Source organism: Sylvia atricapilla, chromosome 16 (genome assembly GCF_009819655.1).
Source record: "Sylvia atricapilla isolate bSylAtr1 chromosome 16, bSylAtr1.pri, whole genome shotgun sequence".
NCBI classification, from domain to species: Eukaryota; Metazoa; Chordata; class Aves; order Passeriformes; family Sylviidae; genus Sylvia; species Sylvia atricapilla.
The window spans coordinates 1,799,890-1,810,786 of record NC_089155.1 but is presented as its reverse complement, the minus strand read 5'-3'; positions in this window follow the sequence as shown (position 1 = coordinate 1,810,786).

Sequence of the window (10,897 nt, the reverse complement as noted above, 5' to 3'; positions counted from 1 at the left end):
AAATCAAGGAGAAAATGAAACACTGACTGAGATAAAGCCAAGAAAAGAGGCCCAGATGTGCTCACACCCCAAATTTTTACAAGACTGGTAGAGTGAATGCAAACCAGGTGTTCTGCATCATGTCTGACAGGCCAAACCACAGTCCACCGTGACAGCAGAGTTTCTTTACAAAGCAGCACAGAACAAACCCCTGTGATTTCTTTCTCTTTTAAATGAGAAAATTAATTGCATCCCATAAATGTCTGCAATACAATGAGTTGCAAATTCAGGGGCTCAAAGCTGGAAGGTAAGCTAAGAACAGAATTTGGCCCTAATTTAGATAATAGCAGTGTCTAAAAAGTAGGGGGTTTGTAATGGGAAATTTAGACTAAGCTTTTATTTTAACTGGGATAAAAAAAACCAAAACACATTTTCAACATGAACTGTGAAATTGCACTTTCAAAAGGAAGGCTGCTAATGCTGTAAATTCCCCTACAGATACCAGCACATAATTCTGTAATTGAAATGCTTTCAGATGAAGGATTTGGTTGCTATTGAAGTTTTTCATGCGATAAATGCCAGTTTCAGAAACTAACATCCCAACCCTCTGAAATTCAGCCAGTTCTACCAGTGTGCCCCATTTCTAATGCATCACATTACAGAAGTGAAGCAGAGAACGAGGGAAAAACATCTCTCAGGAACCTCAGAAATTCCTTGCAGGTCTGTGTTCGCCCTGCTGTTCCAGGTGTATTCACACAGCTCCTCTGAGAAGCTGCTCCCAGCACCACTCAGGTCTTTTTCTTCATCAGCTTCCTCTCCACCTGGTCCCTCAAATGTTGCTTCTCAAGCACTCACAGTCCCAGTTTGTCCCCAGTATTTCTGGTGGCTGGCCATATTTTTCTTCATGCAGGAACTCTGCTGGTGTGTAATCCCTAAGTGTCCCAAGATCCAAGCTAACATTCCGGATGCTTTTTGGAAAAAACCCAGGCTAAGCACTGTGTATCTCCTTTAGCAGATGTTCTGCACTCTAAAACGCTGCAACATCATAAACTGCTAGTATCTTCAATCAGAAGCAGTAAAAAAGAAAATAAACATCTTTAGATATTTACAGAACTTTCCAATCTGGGGGATTATAAGAACTGCTTCCTGCTCCAAGGCAGCAATTCCCATGGCCCTATGTTTCTTCGCAAATTTTTCAAGTCTTGTAAAGTCAGCTTTTGTTACCTTTCTATCACCTTTCTCACCTCAATTGCCACAGTGTGGGAGGGTGTATGAAAGAAACAAAAAAAAGTAATAAAAAGACCTCCCTGAGAGGTATTTTTTCCTACCCCAGAATAGTTTCAATGAGATCCTCAGCACTAAAAAATACAGACTTGCTAAAAAGACAGAGAAATGCAAGGAGGCTGCAATTTTATTTCATATCAGAGCTTCAACCCTTCAATCAAGTTTTATTATACAACTACTCTTGAGGCTGTTAAATCAAATTTGATCATTCATCATCATTCATCTTCCAAAAAACCCATCGCTGCTTTGTCTTTCCTTCCAGTCTGAAGCTTTTGGTGCCCCAGGCTGCAAACACGAGCAGGGCTGTCAGCGGCTAAAGAGCTCAACCACTCCTTGTTTCTATCTCTCCCCTTGCACAGAAATCACCCAAGTAGGCATAAAAAGCCCGAAAAGCCAACCCTCACGGCACACATGATATGCACGTGGCTGCAAAATGGCCAACAAAAAAAATATTAATATGCTACGGAGATGTATAATGTAACCCTTGAAATTATAGAGGGACATTTGATATGTTTTGCATGGTTGCGCCCACATTCGGGTAAACTCATCTGGTCTTTGTGCATGTGCATTTATCAAGCCGGAGAAAAACAAAAAAGCCTTTCCTCCGTGGCATTTGGACATTTAGAACTATCTCACTGGAGTGGAGTTAATCCATGAGGAGCTCCCCGTTCTCCTGGGCCGGGAATGGCTGAGGAGCGGCTCGTGGGATGCCCTTCACAGCGATCCTCGGGAATCCTGTCAGGAGAAGCACGACAGACGGGGTTTATCAGCAGGCCTTTGCCCTGTTATCTGTCCTTTTCTACCCGAGTAACAGGACATCCTCAGCTGGAATCGCCTCTGCCCGAAGCCGGCGGGACCGGGTCTGTCCTGGTGCGTTTCAAACGGGAGCAAAAAGGAGGGGCTGAGGGTCAATTTTCCACTAGATTTCTTCTTCTTTTTCTCCATGAGACAGCAAAGAGAAAAGGAGGGGGGAAGAAAAAGGGGGGGTGGGAACTGAGAAAAGGCAGCAATGGAAGCAGGGCAGGGTGACCATCGGCGCTGCCGCTGTGGCCGGGGACAGCGGGACCGGGACAGCGGGACCGGGACAGCGGGACCGGGACAGCGGGACCTGCCCGGGCCTTGGCCCACCGACAGGACACCTCCTGCCTCGGTAGGAACAAACCCCCATTGCCCTGGCACGGGCCGTTTCCCTGCGCTCCGCTCCCCTTCTCCCGCCGCACGGGTTTGGCTCTTGCCTCCCCTCACCTCAGATCGGTCCCGCAGATCTCCCTCACGGCTCTGGCAAGCCGCAAAGTTTTCAATCTATCTGAACTTTGTTATTTTATCATTCTGCTCTTCTGCATTTATTTGCTCCGCTTTTCTGTTCTACTCCAAAACCTTCTTTTCCAGGCGCTGCCTGCGATTTGGGTTGTTTGATGTTTCTGCCTCTTCAATGTTTTCAATTTTTTTTTCTTTCTTTTTTTTTTTTTTTTTTTTTTTTGGTGGCAAATTTTGCTTTTTTGTTTAGTCTACTTCTTTTTTTTCCTGAAATTATTTTAGATGTTATCTCTCGTCACTCTTTTATTGCATGATTTTAAAATTAACAATGTGCATTTCCTAAGCTGTATTTTTACACTGTTCCGATCGATTAGCTATGTTATTTTACGTTAAAATACGTTATTTTATTCCCCTAAGTACAGTAAATAAAATTATGATATAATGTTAAAATAAGTATTTTTTTCCCTGAAGCTTTCATAACCCTAGAAAGATAAAAGGCTGGATTTTATGTATTTGAGGAGTGATACTATTTTTCTTTGAGCATCAGACTGTAATTATTTTTCTGTATGGCCCTGTCAGCTTTCTCCGTAGCACCTCATAAAAATCATCCTATACTACACATATCCCATTGTTCAGTCTTCCATTAGTATTCTTAATATTCTTTAATTTTGTGCAAGTTCCACAAGCAATGGTTACCTTGCACAGTTAACAAGATACAAAATGCAGACATCATTTCCAATTGCTCTTTGCAAAAGCATTTTTGAATTTTTCTTTCAACATCAATTTGAAATTTGAATTTTTCCTTTTTTGAATTTTTCTTTTTTGAATTTTTCTTTCAACATCAATTTCTATGTAATTTTATAGTCCCTATCAATTCTATCTATTCTATCAATTTTATAGTCCCTGCAATCACTGGAAAATGAACAATCTAATGGTAATTTTATTGCAGTTGTTATTTTCCAAAAAGGATTCATTTCTTTCTGTTGTCCAGATTTTTGTCTACTTTTTCCTGCTTTATTTCTCCATCTATACTTTACAGTTCTCTCTTTCTGCTGCTTTTCATCCACACCACGAAGGCAAAGGAGAGATCACTGCGTTCTAAAGTGCTTTTGGTGCTGTGCCTGGAAATTTTGGACTTTCTGGGCATCTTCTTAATGTGAGAAATGCTCTGACCAAGCCAGGGAAAGTCCTGAAGAGGCATCACAGGACTGTACCCCTGCCTGCCCCTTTAAAATTCCTGGCATTTTCCCTGGATACTCTGAAGCCTCTCATTTTAGACGGTTTAAGCAATCTCTTTCAGAAAGGTCTTTTGATGCTCATTAGGGCTTGAGAGAGATTTTTGTTGTTTGGTTTTGGTGGTGGTTTGGAGCCTTTTTTGTTATTTTTAGTTGGACTTGGTTTTTCTTTCGTTATTCGTTCTGGTTTGGGTTTTTTCCCTTAAGAACATCCCATGTTTGCTTTACAAATATCAGTTTCACTTCCCGATGAATTTCTCACTTCACAGAATAATGTTTTTCCCCACTGAAGCAGGCTCAGAAAACTTTCCCAGCATTCTAGTCCAAATGCAAAAATGCCCAAATAACAGGGTATTTTCCCTAATTATCTTTTCTTTTCCTTGCACATAAAAAGCCCCCATTTCACTGAAAACTGAAGGATTTTGCCAGCTTAAAAATAGATTTTTTTTTTCTTTAGCATTCCTTTCAATATGTTACACATAGACACAGAAGCAGAGATAAACATGAACCACTCCCCAGTATTTTGCAGAGTGAACACCTACTAAAACCCTTGACTAAATAATTAATGCCTTCTTCATTAAGTGTACATACTCCTGGAGGATATTTGCATAGAAGAAATATTAACTTTCTTATTTTTTGAATATTAATAACATTCCTTAAAAAAAAAAAAAATGAAATTTAGTGGGAAAAAACCCAACCTATATGGAATAGTCCTCTTATTTTTTTCTTTCAAATCAGACAGCTTCAAATTTCTTTACTCGGGTGGTTAAACTTTTATTTAATTTACAATCAGTATATTGAATTTGAGTGATTAGGAAACAGAAGGCAGCCCTCTTTGCAGGGAACAGTCAGTACACCCTTTCCATTTGCTTCTCTCTGCACTTTGAAATGCTCATGCCATTAAAAAACAACCTGGGTTAATGAGAAAGACATTACAGTACAAATAGTGTTGAATCAAGCATTTTGAATTCATTCAACATGATAACTTGAACTGTTTAGCAAAATATAAAGTATGGGTTTTGTCCTGACAATAAAAATATCCCAGTTAAGAAATGTCTGGGTGTGCATATCAGCCTCTTATCTCCCTGCAAAGGAAATTTGACATTAATTTTGCCATGAGCTTTTGAAAAGTTCCCCTAAGTAAGGCATTTCGTGCGCCAGTGGAAAGCAGCGCTGGAAGGAGGAGCTGTGCTGGGAGCAGCTGCAGGTCCCAGATCCAGCTGCTGATGGCAGCAGGGAGGTTCTTTTGGGGGAACACTCTGGGGAGGCACAGCCGACAGAGACATCCATGCTTTTTGTGGGTGGAAATGTATTTGCTTAAAAGAAAAATTCAGAAAGTGGCCAATTCCCAGGAAAGAATATCCAGTGGCCCACAGGGAATCATCAGATGCAACATATGTTAGCGCAGATCATATATATATATATAAAATAATATCTATTTATCTATTATTATTTAAGATTCACATTGAGGTTTTAATGATTTATATGTTGAATTTCAAAGCTTGTTCTTTCAGAATATTCCTAAGATTTTGAAATGGGCTGCTTCAATAAGTCTAACTCAATACCTGACACTCTGGAGGTAACTTCAATTTTCCATGACCTAAAGTGGGTTCAGATATATCAAAATGTAAGAAATAAAATATAAAAACAAAACAAACACCAAAGCAAGACTAAGAAACAGAAAAACATCCAAAAATAATATAGAAATTAAAAAAAAAATGGAAATAAATAAGTAGACAGGCAGGTCAAGATGGTAGAAAAACTGTAATGCCATAAGTATAAAAGCAACATCTTTGTCGCCATGATTGCATGAGTCCTCAAAATTCCAGAGTTGAAATGAACATCCACACTCCTGGCACAGCTTCAGAGACTGGTAAGATCATAAATAAAATTGAAGTTCTAGTCATTAGTTAGCCTGTAACACAAAGAATGATGCAATTGCCAGCAATTTCACTTAGAAGCTGTATTTCTTAGGAAAAAAAAAATTAAAACTCAAGTTTCTGTAGTAGAAAAGGCAGAAGTTTCAAAGTATAATTATTACTGAACCAGAATAGTCCAAATCCTGGAAATGCTTTGGCCTGGCTTCTACTTCTGGCAGCTTCATCTCATTAGAGCTTTGTCATCTTGCTTGAAAACTCATTTTTCATCCCATTCTCATTCCAATCCTGCCAAGCACACTCAGGAACTGAGACACTCTTCATTTTCCCTTTGGAATTCCAGGAATTGAGCTTTGAGGCTCTTTTTAGACACACTTTTCAATTTCTTTGGTTTATCCAAATGTTTTCCAATAAATTCATGGTGTTCTTGGAGTGCCTTCCAGACACAGCCATGCTGATCTCAAACAAATATCCCCCCTCCTATTGAAGCTGCTCCAATTTTCCCATTTGAGAGCTCCATTTGCAGTTTGACAGCAGTGTGAGCTCATTTCCACCTCAATCCCAAACCCTTTTGCATTCCTGCTTCCCAGAGCAGCATTTCTCAGCCCTAATGCACAATGCACTTTTTTTTTCCTTGCATGTGTTCGCCCGTCATGACTCTGTTCTTAGAATGCTTATTGTTTTCCAACAATAACAATATTTATTGTTAGTCCATTAATATGGCACTTCCAGAAATTTGTTTTCATCCTTACTCCCCACTAAAAGCTGTGCCTGACAGCTCTTTGTAGAGACAGTCCAGGTCTCTCACTGATCTTGCACAGATATCTGAGTGCCCCAATGTCTTCAGTCCATATGGGACATGACATCTGAGTCCCTGATGCCAGGATTTTCCCCACACAGACAAGAGCAGTGCAAATAACCTTTTTCTTATTTTCCTTTTCCACACTTCTAGCAGGGGCACGTGAGTACAGCAAATAAAGTTTGCAGCTACTCCATGCAAATCCAATGGCTCCATGTGCTCTTAAACGTCTGTGCCACAGTCAGGATAACACAACCTTGCCAGGATGTGGAAGGAATGCCCAGAAACCTCCTTTTCTCCCCATCAGCAGCCAGGAAGGTCTCTCCTCCCTGCCACTCAGCACTCTTAGCTGGGACAGGCCAACATGTGTCACCAATATGCATGTGCTACCCTCAAGAAGAAATTGTGTTTACAAACCAAGATTAATTTGAGTCAGACCCTCTCACTGAGGATGTCAAGGGCACAGGCAGAAAAAGGGATAGGATATTTTGGAAACCCCATTATACATGGAACACAAATGAAAGACTTTTAGCATTCTCTTTTAAATTTAACCCCTTAATCATAGCCCCTTCAAGTTTCCCTTCAGCAGGTGTGTCTGCCATCAGCAGGAATTCCTCCCTTCTCCACAGCATCCAAGGGAAGCAGGGAGTTCCTGGGGGGCATTTCCCAACTTTGTCCCAGCATCCTGATCCCAGGGTACAGCTGTGCTGTATCACAGCCAGCCCCATCACCTGGAGCAGGGGAGAAACACCCAGGGCCCCACCAAGTCTGGGATGCATCACTCTGGTTATCATTCTGATCTCCTGATTACCAGGAGCAGCACGTCTGCACCCCATCTCCAGGGCATCTACTGCACAGTGGGAACCCTGCCAACACCACAGCTCCTCTTCCTCACTCTGCTTCCCACCCTCAGCAACAGGTACCACATGGACCTCGGCACCTCTCCCACTCTGTCCTCTGAATGTCAAGCAAGTTGCTCAAAACTGATCAGCAAAAATAGCCAGACAGCAAAGTCATTTTGTTTTTACCACCAGATATAAACTGACCATTGTTTTTAGTTATCACATTACCCCATGGCCAGAAGGATTGTTGTTGCCCAAAGGATTTCAGAGGTGAATCCACCATCAGCCTCCATCAGTCACAGACCAAATATTCTATAAAAAACAAAACCATCACATTCTAGATGTCTCAATTGTAACATAAAAGCCGCTTTGTTTCTGAATGTACAAATAGAATGAATCCCAAAACAACAGAGGCTTCAAAGAGAATACCAACAGGAAATCTCACACATCCATGCCCATAAAGCCTGTATCTAGTCATGAATCAGAAGAGAGGAGAAGGACATGTCAAAAAAGTAATGTCTTACAAGATGAGGCATGCTCTTACAAGATAGCAAAGGGATAAGTATTTTAAATAGGGGTTTCTCTAGAAAGTGAAAATGGAGCAGCAATAGTTTGATAGCTTCCTCTTTCTTAAAATATTCAAAGGCACTTTCCTGGCTTTCCTTCCTAAGGTTTCCTTCTTACATGATCACCCTTCTAGAAACAGTTCCCTAGAGCTGGAAATCATATCTTAGATTTCCCCCAAATAAGCTAGAAAGACTTAAACATGCAAAAAATGAGGAATAGGAGAGACCACTTAAAGAACATTTTTGAAAAATCCCCTAAATCTCAGTATGAAGGCATGAATACATTTTCAAACAATCAAAGAGTCCTTTTCCTCAGCTGCAAACAACCCTGGGACCAAGAACACATGTCATTTTAAATGGACAAAATATTATAAGAGGTTGATGGCATTAAAACAGAATGTAAGAATTACTTAAAAACAGGAAACAATCTTCAGAGACAGCTTAAATTTCAAGCTGCACCTTGAAGGAAGGCTAAATAGCCATCTCAGATCAGGTGTTAGTTGTTAAACTGGTAAAGTTGAGTGAGCAGCTCATTTTCAGGAAGAGGGAATAGCCAGGTAATTATCACTGACTTTTTGGCCCTGTGGATAATTCAGCTGTTGTGTGGGCATTGGCTTGATTCAAATCTTAGCAAAATTTTGGAGTAAAAGATAGAGAACTTGATTAAAAATAACTAGAGTGGAGTAAGGAGATTAGTTGGCACAGTCGAGGTCAGTATCTCTGCTTGTAATGAAAAATCAGCAAGCTGAACAGGAAAGCCATGTGGCTAACCAAAGAACTGGAAGAGAAGTAATTAATATTTAGCAATTCTACAGTCTCAACCTGTTCACCTGAGCTGGGAGATTATTAGGAAGTTACTTGCTCATCCAAGCACCTCTCAGAAGGGGAAAAAGAAAGTAAATGCATTTTCCACAGTGAAGAAGAAGGTTTAGAAGGATTCAGTTCCTGGAAATTGAAATAAAACAAATTTAGAGCAATGAATTACCAGATATGCTATCACTTGGTTCAATTAAGCCTGAACTAGTGTAATCTAGGGAGGGTTTCCAGCCTGTCCTGGAAGAAATCAGACCATGTAATCCCAGTGGTTTTGTTTGCTTTTGCAAGCTGCAGTTTCATAACAGCATTTCTGCCTCCTAGGTATTTAGCAGCACTTTGTTTATTCAGTCTTGTTCTGGGGATTTCAGGTATTTTCTCAAGGTTCCTCTCAATTGTGGGTCCAGTAGTCACTTCTAAAGCTGTTGCAAGCACAGTAATGAGCACAGTAACTCTGTTACAGGCCACATGCCTGAAACCAGTTACAAGAACCACATCATTCATCCCCATCCCTGCAAACAAGCTTTAGAATTCTTGTATTCCCTGGGCCTTTTCCACTTGGATAGAACAAAACTCTCATCAGAGTTTCTTCTTTAAATGTTAGTTCTGTCTAAGTATTTCTGTTACTAATCTATTTCTAGTTTTAAGATTCACTCAATTGTGGCATCTGACATCTATATGGAAAGTGAGACAGAGATCACACTGGATAGTTCCTGGGGGGGTACAACTTTGTCTGGTTTGGGGGTTCTTTTTTAATCTGTATTAGTTTTGAATATGAGAAGTGTCAGAGCAGACTGACTGACAGACATCTAATTCATTTCTAAATCTCCCTGACTTTGGAGACTGAATAATTATCTCCAGGCAAGGATTACTGTGCTTCCCCACCCTGCACGTGGCAGAAGTTTTCCTTATGTCTCCTCTGAACCTTTTCTCCTGTAATTCAAACCTCTGCTTGTTGTTCTGTCCATCTTGAACAAAGAGCAGAGCATCTTTGAGCAGGGATGGCCCCAAACAGGCAGTAGGAGAGAGGAGAACAAGCAGAGTCATTTATCCTGAGTTGTAGAAGCTATGATGGACAAGTTTTTCTTCTAAGAGGACTCTTCCTTTTCAGTCTTAGCACAGCTGTCTCTGAAAGCCAGTGAGTCTTGGCTCCTCGCTGCCATAAAGTGTGGATTCCCACCTTTTTTACCTGGAATTTGAGCTATGATGGCACAGAGAACTCAGCTGAAGATCCTCCAGAAGGAAATTTGTTTTCTTCACTTCCAGCCTATCTAAGCTCAAGTGGTTTTGGTCTAAACAGTCTGATATATGCCTGATTACAGGGCCCTTGATAAACCAGCATAACTGAGAGAGAAAAATGCACACAGGGTGGTTTGAAAGAGCCTATGCTGAGCTGTTCCCTCCCTCACACACACACACACACACACACACATACACAGAGTTTAAAATGGTTGCATTTATATTTATGTGCACAATAATATATAGAGTGTCTGTAAATCAGGGGCTTTAAATATATGCAAGCCCAATTATGCCTGTCATTGGACATTTCTGCACATGGCAAATATTTTCATATTGTCTGACCTTCCTAACTGCTCTGTAGGCATCAAGGAGCCCCAAGCATTTGGAGATCATAAGAAGGACTGATCCAAAAAAGGGAACTTTTACCAATGGAGTATAAGGAAATTGGGTGTAAAGCACAGGACCACTGATGGTGTTGCTGGACTACCTTTTATCTCAAGCAATTATTATCCTTTGCTGGCATTCATTCTGACTTACACACATTTTTGCTCCACATGGGGGACCAAAATTGGACATGATTCTCTAAATGAAGACCAGTATGTGCATGAAATGTTAAACACTTTCATATTTCAGTTACAAGATCCTTCTCTAGATATCCTAGAATTCATTTGCCTTTTTATACACAGCTGCATCACATTCTCACTCTTGGTCATGCTGTAAACAATACAGCCGGTTCTTCTTTTATCATTTGAAATCCAGAAGTCATTACCTTCAGAAATTAATGGTTTTTTGCTCTCAAGCTGAAGTGTTTGAATGTGGCCTCTCCACTGTTGCATGTCATCCAGTTTCACAGCTCCATTCTTCAGGATTATCCAGATGGAGATGCTGAGGACAAAGGTAGGGAAGCAATAAAAGTGTGCAAAGGAAAAAGAACTAAATAAATGGCAGGCAAGAGAAAATTGCCTAAAGGGAATTCTGTCAAAAGTAACAGGGCACAGTGAATGGC